This window comes from Bos javanicus, chromosome 7 (assembly GCF_032452875.1).
Source record: "Bos javanicus breed banteng chromosome 7, ARS-OSU_banteng_1.0, whole genome shotgun sequence".
NCBI classification, from domain to species: Eukaryota; Metazoa; Chordata; class Mammalia; order Artiodactyla; family Bovidae; genus Bos; species Bos javanicus.
This window is the reverse complement of record NC_083874.1, coordinates 53,359,565-53,383,920: the sequence shown is the minus strand read 5'-3', so window position 1 is coordinate 53,383,920 and position 24,356 is coordinate 53,359,565. Positions and strand designations below refer to the sequence as shown.

Genomic DNA, 24,356 nt, shown 5'->3' with positions numbered 1-24,356 from the left:
AATTATGTAAGAAAATCAGGAAGGAGGCAAAACACAAGGTCCACCATGGATGCCAACAGCCTCCTTCCCAAAACCTTCTCTGGAAAAGTTGTTCCCAGATTTGGGGATTTCAGCAACCAACTTAAACTAAACAAGAACTGCAAGGAGGCAGGCATACACACATTTGGGTGCCAGTAACATTATTTGAGGAGAAGGCAATGGCACCCCACACCACTACTCTTGCCTGGAAAATCCCATGGACGGAGGAGCCTGGTGGGCTGCAGTCCATGAGGTCGCTAAGAGTCGGACATGACTGAGCGACTTCACTTTGACTTTCCACTTTCATGCATTGGAGAAGGAAATGGCAACCCACTCTAGTATTCTTGCCGGGAGAATCCCAGGGACGGGAGAGCCTGGTGGGCTGCCGTCTATGGGGTTGCACAGAGTCGGACACGACTGAAGCAACTTAGCAGCAGCAGCAGCAGCATTATTTGAAGCACAACCATTAAAAACAATTTTATCACCATCACTGAATATAAGAACAGTCTTAACTATTCCAAAATAATACAGATACACTCTCAGAATAAGATAATTTAGCTTTGTGGAAAAACCCAATATACAGTCTGCATTTTTCTCAGAAAAAAGTGTGGGACTGGGATATTGAGGAGGAGACACTACTTTCCTATAAAGGACTATCACTGCAATAAGATTATAAAATGAATTCCAATATCTATGTCCAAAAACAGCAAGGGCAAGAGAAGGCTTTTGCCCACTCTGCCAAGTGTGCAAAGAGAAGCAGTATTAGCCTCCATGGACACCAGGATCTTTCTAGCCAACTCCATCTGCCCTTCCTAACTCTCCTATTTTAAAATATGTCCAGCTCACCTTTCTGGGTTCTGATATTTTACTCCAGGTTATCATTGCCTTGCTGTCTAATCCAAACCTCATTTCCACTTTTGAGCCTTCATGTAAACCCATTTTTCACTCTCCTTCCTCAGAAATCTGTTCCTTAAGGAGAAATTTACCATATGACCCAGCCTACCTGAGAGAAATGAAAACAAAGCCACACAAAGTTGAGAATGTTCATAGTAGCAATATACATTAACAGTCAAACAACAGGAATGATCCACGTATCTATGAACCGGTGAATGGAAAAACAAAATGGTGTCCATCTGTACAAGGGAATGAGCTAGTGATACATGCTACAACACAGGAAGAACCTGAAAACTGGACGCTGAGTGGAAGAAACCAGCCACAAAGACCGCATACTGTATGAGTGTGACTCCATTCTTATGAAATGTCCAAAAACAGCCAGCATACAAAAAACAGAGGAGTGGGTGCCTAGGGGTGAGCGCAGGATTGACTACAGATGTGCAAGAAGGAAATTTTTCATAATATATATTTTTAAAAATTTGCTCAATTCTATGCTTAATATGATGCTTGGCAGAATTTTTTAGTGAGATTCTATCTGCTAAGTGAGCCACAGAGTGAGGGGGTGAGTGAATGAGTGAATGAATGAAAACTAATTTCCCAGAAGCCTCCCTGGTAACTTGAACCAGGTCTACACACTTCAGTCACTCCTGTCAGCCTCAACAAACTACGTATACTAGTTATATAACAATGAATTGTGTTACGTGTGTGTGTGTGTGTGTGTGTGTACGTTTATCGTCAAGTCTTTGGATTAGGTTGAACTATATGAAACTGTCATTTCTGTAGGTCAAAAATGGTTGGTACAGCGTTGGTAATTTCACATGATTCAACCTGTACATGAAATTTTTGATGCAGGAGACAAGAGAGATCAGAGACTTCTTTTTCATGTGGAACTTCCCCAACCAGTGGTTGAACCCATGCCCCTTGCACTGGAAGCAGAGTCTTAACCACTGGACCACCAACTAAGTCCCAAGACCAGAGAGGCTTTTAAGTCAGACCAGCCTGAGTGTGGCTCCAGGCTCCATCCCGTATGGGAAGCTTCAATTTCCTCAGATAGAAAATGGAGATGATCACAGGATCCAGCTCCTAGGGCTGCTATGAGGATTACTAGGACAATGCATGGAAAGCACCGACCAGCGTTGAGGCAAAATCACCAAGGAATTGCTCAGTAAATGACAGAAATTACTGGTACATGCTGCTCTTATCTGTCTATGAAACTACTCATTCCTCAGTTATCAAGGACCGGGATTTTTCTTTTGTATTCATGTGTTCCCTAGACCTGCAGGCAAAGGATGCTCACTGCTGGAGTCCTGCATAGGGAATGCTTCCAAACAGCTCCTGCAGCCTGACAGCACAGTTTCCTGGATGCCACTGCAGTGTTCGCCTGCAGACCCCCAGGTTCCTCCAAGATGAACCACAAACATCCCTGCAGGACTGTTACGATGCCATTCCCAATGTCTACTCACCACAAGCTCAGCAATACCATGCAGCAGAGGAAGTGCCGTCCGAAACAGTTCCTTCTGGCCTATTTCTCAACAAAGATGTTTGGCTGCTACGCAACCAGTGTTTTAGTGGATGTTGTGGCCGTTAGGGAAAGGCCAGGTTTCTACTGGCAACTACAAAGGATGGGGGCAGCAGGGGAGAAGCAAATAAAATCCTATCCTTACATTCTACTCAATATTCCTCATTTTTAGTACTCATAAAGTTAGCCCATGATTCCAAACAGGGGGAACTGGGATTAAATTAGAGTGGTCAGATTTCACAAATAAAAATATAAGACAACCAGTTAAAGCTAATGTAAATAACAAATATTTAGGGACTGATTGACACTACAAAATTTTCATTGTTTATCTGAAATACCACTTTAAATGGGCATCCTATGCTTTATCTGGTAACCCAAGATTAAATTGGTACCAGAATCAGTTCAGGTGCTCAGTCGTGCCTGACTCTTTGCGACCCCATGTACTGTAGCACACCAGGCTTCACTGCCATCATCAACTCCTGGAGCTTGCTCAAACTCATGTCCATTGAGTCAGTGATGCCATCCAACCATCTCATCCTCTGTTGTCCCCTTCTCCTCCTGCCTCCAATTTTTCCCAGAATCAGGGTCTTTTCTAATGAGTCCTCTCTTCACATCAGGTGGCCAAGTATTGGAGCTTCAGCATCAGTCCTTTCAATAAACATTCAGGACTCATTTCCTTTAGGATTGACTGATTTGATCTCCTTACTGTCCAAAGGACTCTCAAGAGTCTTCTCCAACACCACAGTTCAAAAGTATCAATTGTTCAATGCTCAGTATCTTTATGGTCAAACTCTCACATCCATCCATGACTACTGGAGGAATCATAGCTTTGACTACATGCACCTTTGTGGGCAAAGTAATGTCTATGCTTTTTAATATGCAGACTAGGTTTGCTATAGCTTTTCTTCCAAGGAGCAAGCATCTTTTAATTTTATGGCTGCAGTTACCATCAGCAGTGATTTTGGGGCCCAATAAAAATCTGTCACTGTTACCACTTCTTCTCATCTAATTGCTAGGAAGTTAGTTTTTTGATGCCATGATCTTAATATTCTGAATGTTGAATTTTAAGCCAGCTTTTTCACTCTCCTCTTTCACCCTCAAGAGGCTCTTCAGTTCCTCTTCACTTTCTGCCATTAGAGTGGTATCATCTGTGTATCTGAGATTGTTGATATGTTTCCTGGCAATCTTGATTCCAGCTTGTGATTCATCCAGCCTAGCATTTTGCATGATGTACTCTGCCAGAGATTAAATTGCCAACATCTGCTGGATCATCAAAAAAGCAAGACAGTTCCAGAAAAACATCCATTTCTGCTTTATTGACTATGCCAAAGCCTTTGACTATGTGGATCACAATAAACTGTGGAAAATTCTGAGATGGGAATACCAGACCACCTGACCTGCCTCTTGAGAAACCTGTATGCAGGTCAGGAAGTAACAGTTAGAACTGGACATGGAACAACAGACTGGTTCCAAATCAGGAAAGGAGTATGTCACGGCTGTATATTGTCACCCTGCTTATTTAACTTATATGCAGAGTACATCATGAGAAATGCTGAGCTGGAAGAAGCACAAGCTGGAATCAAGATTGCTGAGAGAAATATCAATAACCTCAGATATGCAGATGACACTACCCTTACGGCAGAAAGTGAAGAACTAAAGAGCCTCTTGATGAAAGTGAATGAGGAGAGTGAAAAAGTTGGCTTAAAACTCAACATTCAGAAAAATAAGATCATGGCATCTGGTCCCATCACTTCATGGGTAATAGATGGGGAAACAGTGGAAACAGTGGCTGACTTTACTTTTCTGGGCTCCAAAATCACTGCAGGTGAGGAAACTGAGGCTTAGGAGAGGTAGAATCAAACTCAAGTTTGGGCCTCCCGATTTGAACCTAAAATTTATTTCATCTTGGGGCCTCTCACCAGAATCCCAGACTCAGCCTACAATCTATTCAGGTGTCCCCTGAGCTAACTCCACATTTCCAATGCTCTGGTAAGTGAATTATATCTCAATAAGGCTGTTAAAAAAAATGCTTTCCAATATCTACTTCTCCATCAATAAAACTGAGAAACTTCAAACCATAAAACACTCTAGAACCACTTCAACTGATAAATATAATTGTTCTTCCTCTCTTCCATTCTATACCAGACCTCAGCAATTTCAATTCTCATGAGCCTTTTCCACTAAAATTAAGGACAGAAAAAACAAAGGGTAACCAAACCTTAAACAAGTTAAATCATTTTGACTGCGTATAGCTCTGTTAAAGGATACACCGAAAATAAGACTAGAATCAAAATGAAATCTGAAAAGTGACAACTCATCATATCCATTTATCTCCTTCATCGCCAGTGATCATGGGACTGGGCCACAATGAGAAAATGGTAGCCATTACTGTAAAAAAGAAAATTCCCTGGACAGTTGTCATAAACAAATGCTTTATTCTTACAGAAGGTACCACAGAAGAGTTTTTCTCATCTCAGTGCTGACAGCCTCTAGAGCTGCCAGGGGTTTACGAGGGGACAGATACTCTTTGATGTTCTTCTTTTCAGTCCAGTTTTTATCCACTTTCTCCACGGTTACTGAATCTGACCCACGCCCACTCTAGTCTCACCAGATTGAAGGCAACTGCTTATATGGATACTCTAACCAAGGGCTGGCATTACAAATGAGCATGAATGGCATGGATTTAATTCATTTTTAAAGAGCACAGTGTTTCCTGAGACAGGCGGGTTACTCTAACCACCAGAGTTCAGAACAAGGCCTTTTCATCCTTATTCTCCATAAGGAAAACTGTTGGGTATGGTGACAATCTTCAAGCACAGGAGTAGCCAAAAGCGGGGGGAGTTCGTCATCTTATTTGCCTTTCAGAGGCAATATATCTCCTTGGTAACAATTCTAAAAAAGAAAAAAGAAAAAAAAAAAAAAAAAACCTCTACTAAATCTTACACCTTAGCAGGCAGTCTAGAAAATATGCCTGTGATTCAGGCAAGACACACAGTCCTTTCTCTCAAAGGGATGCTTAGTTTGTTTTGTCTGTTTTTATCAAAAGGGGGCATCTAATATCTTTCCAAGTGGATCTCACAGCTTTCCTCACAAAGACAGTGGCAAGAGTGACAATACCACTACCTTCTAGGGTTGTTTTGAGGGTGTGTGTAGGATGTACAGAAAGGTCTGCCACACAGGGCATCATCGATGCATGTTAGTTATGACTGTCGCTATTCCCCAGCACAGTACTTGCAGCATGAAGGTTAACTTGGAAAGACAGGAGATAGAACCGGATGGTGTGCAAGACACGAGGCAAAGGTTCTTATGGAAATTCTCCAACGCGAGACCAAAGAAAAGAACCAAAGCCAGAAAACAATTTTAAAAAGAAAGAAAAAGCTATCAGCCTGTGCCCCAACCAACTAAACCACACAATTAAAGGTGCCTCTAGCATAGGAAATAGCACCTACTGTGAGCTGACGACTGAACTGTACACACACACACACACACACACACACACACACACTCAGCCTGGAGCCCGTCTGTGCCCTTATATTCCTCACAGGAAGGGGAGGTTTGGACACTACATTTAAAAAAAAAAATTTATTTTGGTTGTGCTGTGTGGTCTGTGAGATCTCAGTTTCCTGACGAGGGACTGAACCCAAGTCTCTGCAGTGAAAGCACCGAATCCTAACCACTGGACCACCAGGGAATTCCCTAGACACTTGCTTAAACTGAAACAAGACATGAGCCCAATATCATTTCAATCTACTCCTGTTTTCCTCCCACCTTGATGCCAAGACCCTCCAGCTTACAGACAGAGGCCATATGACTAGGAGACTCAAAGCACACATGAACACTGGAAACATGCTGCCGGGTTCCCACGGAGGACTGCAGAAAGTGGGGAAATCACTGACAACCACCACAACCAGGTCTATTGATGAAGCACAAATAACGGGATTAGACAAGAAAAAAGCTTGGCCTTCTAAAGGTAGTTTAATGGAAGAGAAGCCCAAAATAAAGGCAGGGAAAGGGGATTCCAATGAGTCATAAGAAATGTATGTGTCTCTCTGGTCCTCCCCAGCTCTGTACCCCAACATTTGAGTCAGGACAAATATATTCATCATTGATCCACTTAGTCTGCATTTTTTATAGTTATTTATTCTACAGCCAATGCTTTCTGGATAACCACTCCAGACAACGGCAACGTAAGCATGGCTCCTCTCAGAGCTTGCATTCAAGGACAGCAGGAGAACGAGCTACCCCCTGTACATCTGTTCCAATGGATCATTCATTTAACACTGTGCATCGCACTGTATCAGGCCAACAGGTCAAGCAGGTCAGGGAGCAGCCATGAAGCCAATTACAACCACACAGCTCGTGTCATTCCCCACAGCTGGCAGAACAAAGCCTCTGCAGGAGTTCACAGGTATAAATACTCCCAGCCTCACAGCATCGCTGGCAGGGCTGCTGAAAGATCAGGTCAGTACGGGAAGGATGAGGCTGGGGGGTCTCACCATATTGCAAATTAATAATTTCCTCCTCACGACCATTTGTGGAGTGGCTATTATACGCCAGTCACTGTGCAGACAACAAAGGATACAGCCCCAGAGCCTGTCCTCCTGGAGCTTAGAATCTAAGTGTACTTTTCAGTCTAAAGAATAATGAGTTATGAGAAGGATCCAACATGCAGAGGACACACCTCCAAAGGGAGAGGAGGATAAAATTAAAATATGCCTCTAAAAAACCCATAGTTGCTGTCCATCAACAATGAATGGATAAAGAAGATGTGGCACTTTATGTACAATGGAGTACTAGTGAGCTGTAACAGACAATGAAATTCTGCCATGTGCAGCAACATGGATGGACTTGGAGGGCAGTAGCCCAAGCAAAATACATCAGCCAGAGAAAGGTACTGAATGATATTGCTTAGGTGTGGAATCTAAAAAATACAGCCAACTAGTGAACATAACAAAAAAGTAGCCGACTCACAGACATGGAGAACAATGGCTGTATGAACATGGCTGTCAGTGGGGAGGGAGGAGGGCGACATCAGGGTGGTGGGGTGGGGGATATGAACTCTTAGATGTAAGATAGGCTCAAGGATGTTATCGTACAACATGGGGAATATAACCAATATTTTGCAGTAAATGTAAATGGAAAGTAAACTTTTAAAAAGTATATACAAATAAAAAAATTTTTAATGGGATAACAAATGACAGCCCTTACCTCAAAAAAAAAAAAAAAAAAATACCACCACACACAGTATCACAGTTGTTACTCATGGTAACAGTCACTGCTGTAAGAGCTGCAATACAGCAGAAAAGGTGACCACACTACTGAGGTTTGTTAGGTTTGCCACAGCACACATTCGGGGCATCCCTTCAAGGTGTTCCAGATTGGGACGGAAGAGCCTCACCTCAACAGTGCTATGTGCAGGCCCAGGAAGCTGTCAAAGGTCTGCTGGGCTTTAAAGAGAACTTCCACATGCACAGCAGCCCAGCCCGGCAGATGACGAAGCCCAGCAGCAATCCCACCTGGATTCTTCTCTCAGCTCAGCCACACGTCCTATATGCCTGAGCTAGGCAACTGCTTTCTGGAATACAGTTTTTGTAATTTTAAGAACAACAGGAAAAAGGAGAAGCAGTGGGGAAGAAAGAGAGACACACAGGACCATTTCACCAAGTGCGTGGACACCAATAAAAGCGCTGAAAGCAGACTTTAGATGACATGATTTGGTTTGAAGTGGAAACTGCCCTTCCTCTTCCTCCTTCACACAACAAAGACCACTTTCACCATCACCACCCTTCCAGGCAGAGAGCTTTTGAAAGGCAGCTCTTGGGCAATCTATAACTTCCTAAAATGATGCAAAACACTTGAACTGAGTGGATTAGTGGAACATAATATCTAGCAAGCCCCCAGCCAAATCCCCCACTTCCTTGCTTCTGGATCCCAGCTAGAGACCAGAGGGGACTGGCAATGGCAGAAGAGGCCAAGGCGGAAGGTCACTGAACAGGGAAGCCTGGGGCAGTTTTCAGAGGAAGTAGCACTTGAGCTGAGATGTGAAGTAGTAGTTAGGGGAAGGGAGGCAGAGGAGTGCAGCATCAGAGGGAACCATGTGTGCCGAAGCCCTGTGATGGGAGCCATGTGAGCATCAAAGAGAGCAGAGGAGAGGCCTCGAAGCTGGAAAATACAAAGATGATGCAAGACGAAACCAGACTGGCAAATGGGCCAGACTAGGATACGGAGGTGCACTGGGCACCACTAAAGGGACTTCAACAGTATGTTGACATGCTCAGATTTTCACTTTGCAAAGATCATTCTGGCTACAAGCTAAACAATGAGTTTCGGTGCCAAATACAAGCAGCCACTGAAGGAAGACAAGTATCTGAGACACCAAGAAGTAGAAAGACTAGGGCACACGGGAAAGGAAGGAAGTTCAGCTGAAAGGAGATCCAGGCCTTTTCCTTGTAACTCGACAGCATCAATAATCAACTGGGAGCTCTTGAGAAAGACATGGCTCCAAGCCCCATATCAGAACCTGATTTCAACAAGGCCCCAGGCAACTTAGATGCCCATTAAAGGTTGAAAAGCACTGCTCCAATACAGAGTGGGAACTGGTCTTTGAAGCTCATTAATTTATACCACTGAAGTCTTTTAAACACAGCTTTAAACAGTCTGTAATGAAGGTGAAAAACCTAATACCTCCCTTAAATCTTATGTAAAATGGAATCACAGACAACACCTGCTGCGAAAAAAACTCTTCCTAAACCAGCCAGGAGAGGAAATTGGCATTTCTGCTCCTTGACTTTGCTAAATCTGCACATATAACAACCACATAGGGTGACAATAGCTATGATACAAAGAAGCATCCTTTACCCACCCTCTAAGGATCTGGTTAACACACCTAGACAGAATCCAAGCTTCTGCCAAAGCTTCCAGAAGCATCTATGAGTCAGTCACCTTTGAGAGATAATCTTAATACTCACATAACCATTCACTGTGCTCTCCACTTTGAAAAATGAACGAAGTCACTTACAACACTCATCAGTCTTGCAGATCACAATGCTATCTAATTATAAAGATGCTTGATGGCTCAATCACTGCTTTTCTGTGACGCCTAAAATAAGTCCTTTAATCATTACATGTCCCAGCTTTTTTCCCAATTGCAAAACAGGAACCCTAGCATTTATCCCTCCAAGTATGCTTTAGGGATTAGGGAAATTGTGTTTTCAATGCTCTTAGAGGTTCATCTGTGCTATTCAGTTCATAAAGCTTTGATTATGTCACTGTGCTACTCAAAAAACTTACACTGGCTTCCCAGTACCCACTAAATGCAGACAGTCTCTTCACTGTGGCACCCAACCCTTCTACAGTCTAATCCTCCAAACCTTGGCATACTTATTGCATAGATGCTCCAGCCAACCCAGGCTAGTAACGGTTCCTGAGCAAACTCGGGCCTTTTTGGTCTCCACTTTAGCTAGTAAGGTTCCTGGTAGAACTGGAACCCCACTGCCAATCCCTCCTAAATCCATACCCACTGTGTGTTGAGACTCAAAGTATGTTTAGGCACCAGCCAAAGGGGGATGAGGAAGGCACCAGGGATATCATATAGAAGAAGAGAAACACTCGGTGGGCTGAACCCATCTTCCACTGGAGGAACCAAAATAAATTCAGGAGGACCAAAACACAGAGTATAGACAGGACGATGATGTGAAGCTGGAGGAGCAGGCAGGGGCCGGAGTATGGAGGCTCAGAAAACACTATCACGACATACGCGCTTTCTCCTAAAAGGGCTAGTGCAAAGGCGCTTGAGTGCAACCAGACTATTAATACTTGAGAACTGTTTTAGGGAAGGCAGAAGGTACCTCTAAAAATGTTTTCTGAGTCTCTTTAAATCCACTTTGCCCACCAATGAAATTCAAGCTGTTTTTAGGAAATATCTGTGGCAATTTTAATAGTAGTACACCATCTCTTTTAACCAGAGATTATAATCACAGAACTAAAGACTTAGTAGGAACTTTAGCAATCATTTACTCTAACCCCTTATTTTAAAGATAAGAAAACTATAGTCCTGAGGGATTAAACGATTTGCTCAAAGACACAGGCAATTTGTGGTAGGGTCAATATTCAAACCCATCTCATGGATTTCTAGGCAAGAGAGAACAGGATATAAACATTCCAATATAGGAATCAAGGCATTCATTCATTCAACAAATATTTATGTACCGGATGCCATTTAAAGCATTGGGAGTACAGAAGTGAACCAAGACAAACACACTTGGCATTGTAGAAACCATAATAAATAAATTATACAGTATGTTAGAATGAGAAATGCACTATAGAAAAAAGTAGAACAAAGAAGTAGGATGAGAGTGGGTGGCCAGCTTAGATCTCACTGAGGAATGTCAACTGAGCAAAGACTTGAAGGTGAGCGCTTGCAGGATACTAAGGATTTGGAAAGTCATGTGATTTCTATCCATTCCATCACAGTTTGCCTGTACAAGTAAGTGCAAGTAACAGGCTGACATCCATACACCAAGTTCAACAAACAAAATCCACAATTCTAACGTTCTCTCTGATAAAACAGGAAAAAACAATTCTCCTCCCAGCTTTAAGAAGAGGTCCTGATGGGCTGATGAAGTGGAATGTAGTGAAAAAGTGGATAAGGAGGGAATTTCAGGCTGGAAGGAAAACAAGTACACATTCTGCATTCTGACAATGAACCAAGCCAATTTATTTCAGTTACTGCCAAACATGGATTAAAATGTGGGTCAGTTCCTGAACAGACCAGAAATGAAACTGAGATTGGCACCAAGTTCCCAAAAGCTGGTAGAGCTGTCCAGAGCAGAGAAAAAGTGAGCATAAAAAAAGAGGAAGAAGAATGGAAATTACAAAAACTCTTAGACCTCAACCCCATCTTCCCCTCGGAGTACATACACTGTGCAGTGCTCTAATGGGTCAACATCACGATTCCAAGAGGCCAATACTTTCTGAGCCATCCCCACAATAACCCAGTGAGGTGGGTACTTTTACCAGACTCATTTTTACATATGAGAAAACTGGGACAACTGAGTCTCTGAGACATTAAATGCCCACACAGACAGAACAGGAACCCAGGACCACCTGATTCCACAACCCATACTGGGACTCAGCAAACTGTGGTCCTTGGGCTACAATGGGTTTTTACATTACTAAATGGCTGCTTTAAAAAAAAAAAAAAAAAAAAAGCCTAAGAAAGAATATGTGACAGAGACGCTACATGACCCATGAAACCTAAAACATTTATTATCTGGCTCTTTACAGAAAAAGTTTGCTGACCCTGTAGTCTAACCTACTACACTGGCCACCAGCAGGTTCAAACACCACAGGATGCATTATGTATTCCAAATTGTGTCATTAGGGGAAACAGGCTCTGGAAGATGGAGAACTAGTTCTCATATTGGCTGGGCTGCAAGATAATCCGTGGCTTGGGGTCATGGATCTGCTGCATTAAAATTCTCATACAGCACTTTGTATTTTTTAAAATTTATCCCAACAGGGACAGTCCCCTCTCACCGTCCTACCCACCAGACACCCCACCCCCAGCTTACTAGGCTCCTAAACACTATTCTCAGGTTGCTCACCATCAGCCCAATCCTAGTGGTCCCCAGGGCTTCTAAACTGTCTCATTTCCCTCAAATCTGAATCTTCAGGTTACCTCACTTAAAAATAAGTCTCTTATCCCAAATTAACTCACCCAAATGTGGCCAAGAACCATGAGGTATCTGAAAGGCATAACCCTTTCTCTTCCCTGGATGACCTGTTCAATCTAAACAGGCCAGGGTGGAGGAATTTGGTTGCCTTGGCTGCTAGGCAGCTATCCCCCCTTCTTCTGTATTTATAGCACCTTAACATTCCTCTGGGAGACCATTCCTCCCTGACACTCAGAACATGTATTTCATATGCTGTTGACTCCACTCTGGGCTCAGGTCAGGCAAGCTTCAAGGATTATCTCAAGGATGTGCACATGATTCAATAAAAGGCAAAGAGAACCACACTCAGGGCTTTGGTTCAAACTCCTGGCCACAGGTTCTCTTGCCAACATAAGGAAAGAGGCTGTCTGAAAATGGCACCAACCTACAGGAAAGCGGCACGGAGAGATGCAAAAACTGGGCCCGCAGACACTGTGTGAGCCACGGGAGCCGGTACGGTGTGAACGCAGAACATCTCTGGCCTTTCCAGTTCCCCATCACAATCAACTCTCTGTTGTAGGCGGCTTGGACTGTGTCTTCACTCCTTCGCAACAGAAAGTGGCCTGTCTGGCACAGTCAAGAATGGAATCGTCATGTCCACCATGTACTTTCTGAAAACAGACTGAGGGGCTAGTGATAACAAAAGCTGCCTTCACAGTCAGCAAAGGTCCAGACCAACAGACCACATCCATGCAGACACGAGGGGAAGCTCACCTCTCTTTTCCCAACTGCTCCGGGAATGTGGGGATCCCTGAGAATGATCGTTCTCATTTAAGGCTCAGTTATCTGACTAGAGCTGAGACCAGTGGGATTAAAACAGTAAGACTCTCACAATCAGTCTTTCAAATTAGTATACTTGATCTCCTCCCACCCAAAACCAGTATCCCTCAAGCCTCCAAGGGAAAACAGAGAAAAAAGCCAAAGGGAATTTAACAGTCAGTGGGCGAGTTCTCTTGCTTCTATTCTCTTGCTTCTATTATGTCCAGGGTTGCTTGGCAACCAGCCTCAGCCTGGTCATTCCCGTGGACAAGCAGAAGAACGAATGTCAGACCTCCAGGTCACACAGCATGTCCTGTTTATGCCCCGTGACTCCAGGGCAGGGGTGGGTTCGTGCTGTTCTACAAAACTGGCCAAATCCAGCCCACAGAGCACCTGCTGTCTTTAGGGGTTCTCCCACACTGCCCTCGAACCTTCGCCTTCAATGAATGTAAGCTGTGGATGTCTCCTCAAAATAGATTTAAAATGCTTTCAAAAACAGCTTGTCAGAAGAACAGAGAACAGCTTCTGACATGGAAAGAACTCTAATACTATTTATGAAGAACAGTAGAAACCAGCAGGGAGCAGAGGGCATGGTGCACACTCAGGAAAAAATGGGCCAGTTTGCGTTTCAGGTTCAGGATTTTCTGGAATCTTCCTTGACCCTGTATACTCTGAGGACACCTCCAAAGACCTGAGTGCTGAAAGCTCGGCCACTGTGCTATGCGACTCTAGGTCATGAGTTCCTTCCCAACAACTGAGAAGTCAGTGGGGACGGAGATTTCTGCATTTGGCAACACATTTTAGAAGTAACTGTGGCAGCCGATCCCTGCACGGTCAGTACGCTGCAGGGGGGTAAGGAAAGAATGTGGGTCAGTGAGTCTCCAGTGCTTAGATGTCTCCAAGCAGGGCGTCTGTGTCCACAAAGACGTGACGCTGCTCCTTCTCTCTCTCTTCCTGCTCCTAAATTAAATATCTAACCAAGGACAATGGCTTTCCACACAAAACAAAGACAGAGCCCAGGAGGGACAGGGACAAGAAACTCATGCTTGTGCTTAAATTCTATTTAGCAAGACAGAAGTCCTAAAAAGTAAGGGGCTGTATGGGAAGCACTGTCTTTAGTTGGCTGATCACTGTTAACACCCATTTGTCCACATGAAACTGCCCAAATGAACTGACAGTAAATCTTGTTTAAAAAAAAATTACTACTAGGTTTCAGGAAAAAATTTTGTACAGACATTATGCCTTGGCGGAGTGGTGTGTATCCTTTGGAAGGACAGTGGTTCCAGCTGGAAACACTGTCAGCAACATACAGCCTGCAATACAAACAAATATTTTTAAAATCTTTTTAGAGGAAAATGAAAAATAAGCCTTTTATGATTGATTATGAGGCTTACCAAGGATCCCTTTCCATTTGTGTTACTTTAAAATGATCATTAAAACTTGACAGTTTTATTTAAGATTTATTTACTGATGTCTACTCTGGCTCTTGGTTACTGTGTGCAGGCTTTGTCTCGTTACAGCAAGCAGGGGCTCCTTTTCGTTGTGGGGCACAGTCTTCTCATTGCAGTGGTTTCTCCTGCTGCAGAGCACAGACTCTAAGCACACAGGCTCAGTAGTTGCAGCTCCGAGGCTCTAGCGTACTGGCTCAGTAGTTGTGGCACACAGACTTTAGTTGCTCGGCAGCATGTGGGATCTTCCTGGACCAGGGATCAAACTGGTATCTCCTGCACTGGAAGGATATTCTTTACCACTGAGCCACCAGGGAAATCCAAAACTTAACACCTTTAAATGAGAGGTATGGAGGAGAACACCCTAATATTCAAATCTCTCTTTTTAAAGAAAAACAAAAAAGGTAAGCAAACATACTTATCGATTTAAGAGTCAGTTGTAAGTCACTTTCTTCTAGGTGTGAAGATTATGAAAGGAGTCAACTCACATCAACTGGCCCAGCCAAGGGTATCTGAGCTTCCAGCTTGGTGCTACTTACATGGATTTTAGAACATCAGACTTCTCTTCCCTTTCCTCTGCATGATAAACATGAAATAAAGATAAGATATGGCAAGCATAAAAATAAAGAGGTAGAGAAAGATCTAAGAGAAAGAGGGCAAACACAGCAAAGGGATGGGCAGCAAGGAGGTAGCTGGTGAAGGCTCTTTGATCTGACTCTTGCCTTTTCTAACCTATCATCATTTCCTGTGCTACCCCAAAGGTAGACTAGACTGCCACCCCATCAGAGCAGCAACGTTGAATTTGTCCAAGAAAGAATCTTTAAATAAAATAAAATATAAAGAGAACCAAGGGATACCTGAGGCCATAAGCACTTAAGAGTGACTTTTAGAACACAGAGTCAAGTGGCTGAGTTGGGCTCTCTGAAGGGACACTTGACATAAGTCATTCAACATGCCCTGGGGAGCTAATGCCTATCCTTCTAAAACTCTTTCCAAAAATTGCAGAGGAACACTTCCAAACTCACTCTACGAGGCCACCATCACCCTTACACCAAAACCAGACAAAGACAATACAAAAAAAGAAAACTACAGGCGAATATCACTGATTGCCATAGATGCAAAAATCCTCAACAAAATTTTGGCAAACAGAATTCAGCAACACATCAAAAAGCTCATACACCATGAACAAGTTGGGTTTATTCCAAGGACGCAAGTCAATCAATGTGATACACCACATTAACAAATTCAAAGATAAAAACCATATGATAATCTCAATAGATGTAGAAAAAGCCTTTGACAAAATTCAGCACCCATTTATGATGAAAACTCTTCAAAAAATGGGCATAGAATGAACCTTTAGTCAACAGAGTAAAGGCCATATATGATAAGCCTACAGCAAACATTATTCTCAATGGTGAAAAACTGAAAGCATTCCCCCTAAGATCAGGAACAAGACAAGGGTGTCCACTTTCACCACTATTATTCAACATAGTTTTAGAAGTCCCAGCTACAGCAATCAGAGAAGAAAATGAAATAAAAGGAATCCAGATCAGAAAAGAAGAAGTAAAGCTCTATTTGCAGATGACACGATACTATACATAGAAAACCCTAAAGATAGTATCAGAAAATTACTACAGGTAACCAGTGAAAGCTGAGCCCAGAAGAATTGATGCTTTTTAACTGTGGTGTTGGAGAAGACTCTTGAGAGTCCCTTGGACTACAAGGAGATCCAACCAGTCCATCCTAAAGGAAATCAGTCCTGAATATTCACTGGAAGGACTGATGCTGAAGCTGAAACTCCAATCCTTGGCCACCTGATGGGAAGAACTGACTCACTGGAAAAACCCTGATGGTGGGAAAGATTGAAGGCAGGAGGAGAAGGAGATGATAGAGGATGAGATGGCTGGATGGCATCACTAACTCGATGGACATGAGTTTCAGTAAGCTCTGGGAATTGGTGATGGACAGGGAGGCCTGGCGTGCTGCAGTCCATGGGGTCACAAAGAGTCAGACAAGACAGAGCAACTGAACAGAACTGAATCAGTGAATTCAGCAAAGTTGCAGGATACAAAATCAATACACAGAAATCACTTGCATTTCTATATACTAACAATGAAAAATCAGAAACAGAAATTAACGAGTGAATCCCATTCACCACTGCAACAAAAAGAATTAAATATATAGGAATAAACTTACCTAAGAGACAAAAGAACTGTACACAGAAAATTATAAGACACCGATGAAAGAAATCAAAGATGACATAAATAGATGGAGAGATATTCCATGTTCCTGGGTAGGAAGAATCAATACTGTGAAAATAACTATACTACCAAATGCAACCTACAGATTCAATGTGACTTCTATCAAATTACCAATGGCATTTTTCACAGAACTAGAACAAAAAATTTCACAATTCATATGGAAACACAAAAGACCCCCAAATAGCCAAAGCAGTTTTGAGAAAGAAGAATGGAGCTAGAGGAATCAACCTACCTGACTTCAGATTATACTACAAAGCTACAGTCATCAAGATAGTATGGTAGTGGCACAAAAACAGAAATACAGACCAATGGAACAAGAAAGAAAGTCCAGAAATAAACCCATGCTCCTATGGGTACCTTATTTTTGACAAAGAGGCAAGAATATACAATGGGGCAAAGACAGCCTCTTCAATAAATGGTGCTGGGAAAACTGGACAGCTACCTGTAAAAGAATGAAATTAGAACACTTCCTAACACCATACACAAAGATAAACTGAAAATGGATTAAAGACCTAAATGTAAAACCAGAAACTATAAAACTCAGACAAAAACATAGGCAGAACACTGGATAACATAAGATCCTCTATGACCCACCTCCTAGAGTAATGGAAATAAAAACAAAAATAAGCAAGTGGGACCTGATTAAACTTAAAAGCTTTTGCATAGCAAAGGAAACTATAAGCAAGGTGAAAAGACAATCCTTGGAATGGGAGAAAATAATAGCAAATGAAACAACTGACATAGGATTAATTTCCAAAATATACAAGCAGCTCACACAACTCAATACCAGAAAAACAAACAACCCAATCAAAAAGTGGGAAAAAGATCTAAACAGACATTTCTCCAAAGAAGACATACAGATGGCTAACAAACACAGGAAAAGATGCTCAACATTGCTCATTGTTAGAGCAATGCAAATCAAAACTACAATGAGATATCACCTCACACCAGTCAGAATGGCCATCATCAAAAAGTCTACAAACAATAAATGCTGGAGAGGGTGTGGAGAAAAAGGGAACCCTCTTACACTGCTGGTGGGAATGCAAATTGATACAACCACTATGGAAGAAGGTATGGAGATTCCTTAAAAAACTAGAAATAAAACCACATGTGCATCAGCAATTCCACTCCTAGGCACATACCCTGAAGAAACCAAAACTGAAAAAGACATGTGTATCCCATTGTTCACTGCAGCACTATTTAGAATAGCTAGAGCATTGACAGATGAATGGATAAAGAAGTTGTGATATATATACACAATGGAATATTACTCGGCCATAAAAAGGAATGCATCTGAGTCAGTTCTAATGAGGTGGATGAACCTACAGCCTATTATACAGTGTGAAGTAAAGTCAGAAAGAAAGAAAAATATCGTATACTAACGCATATATACGGAATCTAGAAAGATGGTACCAAAGAATTTCCTTATAGGGTAGCAATGGAGAAACAGACATAGAGAAGAGACTTATGGAATGGGTAGAGGGGAGGAGAGGGTGAGATGTATGTTGAGAGTAACATGGAAACTTACATTACCATATGAAAAATAGATAGCCAATGGGAATTTGCTGTATGGCTCAGGAAACTCAAACAGAGGCTCTGTATCAACCTAGAGGGGTGGAATGGGGAGGGGGATAGGAGGGAGGTTCAAAAGGGAGGGGATATATGTATACCTATGGCTGATTCATGTTGAGGTTTGACAGAAAACAACAAAATTCTGTAAAGCAATTATCCTTCAATTAAAAAATAAATTAACTAAAAAAACAAAAATGCACTGGGGAGTTTAAAGGGTGGAATAGGCACATGACCTATAAACCAGGGTAATGACATAAAGGAGGGGGTTAGATGGTCAGGAGAGAACTCTTTGAGGGAACCTTCGGCTGAGTCCCGAAAGATGAGATGAAGCCAACCCTATGAAGAGCTGTAGCAAAGGCATTCTAAGCAATGGAAAGGTCCTATGGCTGGAAAGTGCCTTGTTCTGGATCCCTAGGTAAGTCAGCCTAGATATGCTCTCAGGATGCCGTGTGAGAACCGGCACTGTTTTCCTTAGAACTGCCCAAGTGTTCATGGCTGCTGAGAGGCAGGAGTGACTGAGGGGGGGGCGGGAGAGACAGGAGGGCACGCGCAGCGAAATGACTGGAGTTGGAAATGGAGATGATTCATGACCAAAGGACAGAGATCACCAACCTGCACTTAACACCAACATTTATCTAAAACACCACTTTTGTCCAGTCCTGCAACAGATACTTGAGGTTAGACTCAAGGAAGAATTCCCTGTTAGAATTCAGTTGCCCGCACAAGAAAAGTTCACCTCTGTGTAGTGAGGCTGGGGGTGGGATGGGACCAGTGCTCATGGGATGTGTTACTTTAGAGTGGTTTTTGACAAGTCAGCATCAGAATCTTGTGAGCAGACGTGTATAAAACCAAGCCATCAAAACATTACTGACTAGAGTATGAGGCCCAGTTTAACTTTTAGAGATAATCCCCAATACATGGATTCATCTCCAGTGAGAAAGTCAGAGATTCAAATGTAGACACTGCACAAAGACTACTTTTACAGTACCTATATTATTCCTACCTTACAAAGGGTGAAATAGTCATTACAGTAGCAACAGCTGCAGTGATGTGGGGCCAGATGCTGTTCACAACTAGCTCATTTAATCCTCACAATGTTCTCAAGCAAGCACTGTTATTCTCACTTTATAAAGGAAGAAAGTGCTTCCCTCAGGGCTCAGCTGGTAAAGATCTGCCTGCAACATGGGAGACCTGGGTTCAATCCCTGGGTTGGGAAGATCCCCTGGAGAATGGAATGGCTACCCACTCCAGTATTCTGGCCTGGAGAATTCCATGGACTGTATAGTCCATGGGGTCACAAAGAGTCGGACATGACTGAGCAACTTTCACTTAACTTCACTTCAAAGGAAGAAACAGAAGATTTAAGGTATTGGGCTAAGATTATAGTCAACTGTCCACCACTGGTTAAGAGCAAAAGAGTCCACATTGGCTCAAAATTCTAACCCTGAGTCTAACACTTTTTATTTGGATAAGTTATTTTTGCTTTCTATGTCTCCGTTTTCTAGTCTATAAATTGGGATATTACTACATACCTCATAATACTACTGTGAAGGTGCAATGAAATAGTTTATAAAATACATAATAAAAGGTTCTGACATATTAATAAACAGTTAAGTAGTGGTAAACATGTTACTAGTTATTATGTTCAAATGAATGAAATCATATGCATTCAATATATGAGACTCTTCATTCTGTGCCACTCAAAAAAGATATCCACTTTCTGTCTCCAAGGTTCTGCTCAACCTGTAGGAAAAGAAGGGAACAAGCAGAGAGATGAGAACTGAATCTTAAAGACAGGAAAAGAAACGGGGCAACCTATGTAAATACTCTTAAGGAGCTAATGATGGCATAGCTGTAAGAACATTCATTATAGATTGGTTAACGAACATGAAAAAGTAGGCCATTAGTAAGTCTTGACAGAGCATACCTGAAATACTACATAACCACTAAAAACAATCTCAGAGAGTGTATAATCATAAGGAAAGATGATCATAACCTGAGTAGAAAAGACAATAAAACCAAAATGAGTATCTCTAATCAGTACTATTGGCGTGATTTGCATTTTCCTTTTATTCATCTGTAATTTCTAAGTTATATCTAATTGGCATGTTACTGGTATAATCGGAAAAAATACAAGTTTGTTTTTGGATTGTTTAATTTTTTTTTTAAGAATTAGTTTATGTGATGAAAAAGGCGAAAGAGATACACTTCAGAAGAAGGCTGAAGAGGCGTACTGTATTTTCATAGTATCACGCCATTTAACAACTTTGTGGGTTGTTCAGCTGGAGGGAGGGAGATATAACCCATCTGATCCAGGTGCCATTTAATTATGCCCAAAATATATTATTTCCAGAGATTATACTAGTAAAGACTGAGATGTCATACCCCGTTTCCTGACCTATCCTAAATAGGTTTCTAGGTCTCTAATCAGCATTATAAATATACATAATTATATCTGGATCTGTTCAACTAACCCAAATAACATGCTCTCATTCAGCGTCCCCAAATTTATCTTCATGAAATACAAATCACTGACCTACTTTTGTTGAAGATAATCTTAACAGCACCCCCATCTCAATGACAAAAAAAATGAGGCTTGCATCAAGTCCCATTAGGAGAAGAAAAAAAATATGCTCCTCATCAGAACAGCTAACCAGGGGCCAAACATTTTACACCCTCACTGGTTCTGAGCAGTTTTCACCTCTGGAACCTAACACAGGAAGTTTAACAGGAAACGGGACCCCACACCGTGCTGTCTACAACACAGTGGCAACTCAGAGCCCACATTTCTTCCTGGCAGTCACCATAGTCACCTCAAATCCAGAAGTCTTTTTAAGTATTACCCTAGCAACTCTGGAAATTGATTTCAGGTCATTCTCATTTATAAACGGTTTTGCTTTTCAAAATCAAGAGGTCAGAGATCAGTCACTTTTTTTTGCCCTCTGGCAAGGCAAGATGTGGGAAGGGCACAGGGAAAGAATGAGAGAGGGAAACAAAAACAAAAGAAAAAGAAGAGACAGAAGCAAATGAGAGAAAGAGAAAACAAATAGACGTAGAAAATGTGTTACCTACATCTGGGCTGGCATTTCCTAGAACAATGCAAGGTCTTTTGTAGGGAAGAAAGACTTTCATGTTAAGACTTTAGACACCATCATTTCAGCACAAGAAACTTACTTCTTTACCAACATTCCTAAAATAAAGCTAAAACCCTCCAAATGTGACTATCCAAATCAGTGTATCACTGAAATTTTTCCCACTCTAGAAATAAATGTTCTTCTCTTCTGCTCAAAACAAGGCATCTACCTACTGGATATTGGGTATTCCTCCCCACTTACACCAGATTACCCTCTCCAAAGCAAGATCAAAACAGAGAAAGACGGGATAAAAGAAGTCCTAACGAGAGACGTACATGCACTCAGAGATGAGTGTGAATTAGTCCCTGCCACACTAGCACATTTGTCAGGGGGTGAACAGAATACAGAAAAACTGAGTTCCAGATCCAAACACCTTGGTGCTGAAACTGCAGCATTCTGGAAAAGTGCAAATTATCTGGATGCACCAAAGGAAACAGCTGCTGCTCCTAAGTCGCTTCAGTCATGTCCGACTCTGCATGACCCCATAGACAGCAGCCCACCAAGCTCCTCTGTCCACAGGATTCTCTAGGCAAGAATAGTGGAGTGGGTTGCCATTTCCTTAAAGGAAACAGATCTGTAGTTTAAAACGATCTAAGGACAAAGCAGACAGGCGAGCACCACACTTTGAGTTAAAATCTTGAGTGGCTGACTAGAGCTGGGGAGATGGGGATGCTGGCGAAGGAGTGCAGGATTTCTTTTGAGGATGATGACCAAACACATTCTAAAATTACTTGTGGAGACGGGTGAAAAATTCTGTGAACATACTTAAAGTCAATGAACTGTACCTTATAAATGAGTGAACTGTGGGGTATGTGAATTACATCTCATTAAGTTACTTTCAAAAACCCTACGGCAGGACCTCCAAGGTCTCTGCCCACCATTGCTTAACTCCATGCCAACACATTTGAGGAGCTCAGTGATCTGACTGAGGTGTCACAGTAAGAAGCATGAGTCATCCTTTTCCTCCGTAACATTTCACAAGTCTCTCATTTAAGATAACCACCAAAAAACATTTCAACCTTCTTTTTAAGGGGCTCAGTTCTCCAGATCAGAGGGGAGGTGGAGAATATGAGACCCCAATATTCAAAACTAAGATTTGTGAAAACAAGCCAAATATAGGTTCTTGTCGGCTGATAACCATCTTCACGCTTGAACTCTGCACCTCAAGTGCAAAATCCCAAGCCCTGCTGGGATTCTCCTTTCATCACAGTATGATGTGATGCCAGCCAGAAGAGACAGGGGACAGGAAAGCAAGCCAAAGACAGAACCCACAAGATACGGGGGCCAAAAGCTCAGTGCCACTCCAATTTTCTAAGCACTGGAGCAGAGCTTCCCGCTGGGGAACTGATTCCAAGCATGCTGGCTATATAGAGAGAAACAGAATTTATTTCCAGAGAGAGAACCATCTTGTTGCTCTACACAGAGCTGACAATATGGTGGTTTGCTAACCTTGCACACTGAGCTCAGGGCAGCTTCGGTCAGAGGACTGGGAGAGGGCAGCAAGCAAAGTCATCTGTGGCTTCCAAGGCCTGGCCAGCAGGCCAGACACCTCTGGGTGTGGCTGGGGCTGGACGAGGCTGCAGATGCCAAGGTGCCCATCCCCAGGGCCTGCCTGGTCTCCGCGCTGCCCACAGTCAGAGTCATGAGGCTGATGCTCTGCTGGGTACCAGCCCAGGGCAGGATTTGTGTCAACATCTCAAGGAACCAGTCAGATACAGGTTCCTGTCTTTGGAAGAGCAGCCTACAGAATTTCTTAAGAAGCAAATCACAAGGGGAAAGCTGCACGGGTCAACACCCCAGGGTCCCAACAGCGGTAGCTGTTATCTGCTCCGTCACCCAGTCCTTCCTAGGAGGCTGAGAACCCACTGAGATCAGAAGAGAGATAAGGAGGAGCTGTTGCCAGAAATGAGTTCTCCAAAGGCACCTTGGAGGTACCCCAGCCCTCTCTGGGTTTGGTGCACAGTTCGTCCTCCAGAGCCATCCGCCAGTCCCTCTGCGGCTCTCCAGGAGACAGGGTTCCCCCCACCAGCAGTGCAACAACAGCTCAGTCAGCTCATTATGCTTCTTCTAGGTTTTTAAACAAAAACCATGCAATATAATCACAGGCTCTGATCCCAAATGACTTTAACCCTGACAGTACTCACTGTGGGGAAATGTGTGCCCTGTGACTGTGAGCAGGAAGTTTCCCTTCAGGAGCTTCCAGGCCTCCCCAGGCTCATGGGACGATTGGATCCTAGGCGTGGAGCCACATGCTGAGATGTTCTGAAGCGGGAGAACCTGTACCCGTTGGAGCCAATTCCCCATCATTCCTTGACCTGCTCTAACAGCTCCTTCCAGAGACAAATCTAGAAATGACAGTAGTGACATTCCAATTGCAGAGGACTTACCACGGGCCTGCTTACCCATCACGATACCTATGATAATCTCATTTACTCCTCACAATAATATCAGATGGTGGATACGTGTCACCCTCGTACTTAAACCTCTTTCTCCGGTTTCAAAGGGCAAAATTCAAAGGCTTTAGGCAAGCCCTCACCCACACTGCCCAGGAAGACACACCTCATACTTAATCCGAACAAATCTCTCCATCCCTATTCCACCCACCTCTTCTGCCGAATGCTGATGCTGATGCCACAATTTCGGCCCCCGCGCTCTCCTCTCATTCCATGCCAGTGGTTCTCCAACTGTGCTGCACATTAGCAGTACCTGGGGTGTTTTTAAAATTCCCCTGGCACAAGTTGCAACCCAGACAAATTACATTAGAATCTCTGGGGTGAGTCCCAGACTCCCAGTGACTTCAATGGACTGCTTGGGTCTCTAATAACACCTGGTGAGACCCAAACCCACAGCAGTACCCCCTCTCTCTCTGGGGCCCCTGGCCTGTTTTTCCCTCCACCTGGTAGGTGTCTCCAACTGTAGGTCCCATGGAAATAACTCAGCAAGGACTCTTAGCCCCGTGTCCCCCACCATACACTGCAGGTCTTCTCTGGGGGTGCACAGTTCAGCCAGGGACACCCCTGCTCCCTCTTCCTCTGTTC

The 24,356-nt window shown here is 43.0% G+C and overlaps 1 protein-coding gene across 4 annotated transcripts in view; it reads right to left on the bottom strand.

Annotated features, from left to right (window-relative positions):
- ARHGAP26 (Rho GTPase activating protein 26) overlaps nucleotides 1-24,356 on the bottom strand; it is a 474,596-nt gene that overhangs the window by 435,344 nt on the left and 14,896 nt on the right. Inside the window, exon 1 of one of the 4 annotated variants that reach the window (XM_061423839.1) lies at nucleotides 7,830-14,927. The exons of the other annotated variants lie outside the window; for them this stretch is intronic. The gene's annotated coding sequence lies outside the window, so the exon portion shown is untranslated. Of the gene's footprint in view, nucleotides 1-7,829; nucleotides 14,928-24,356 lie in introns of those variants that run through there. 4 annotated transcript variants of the gene reach the window in all.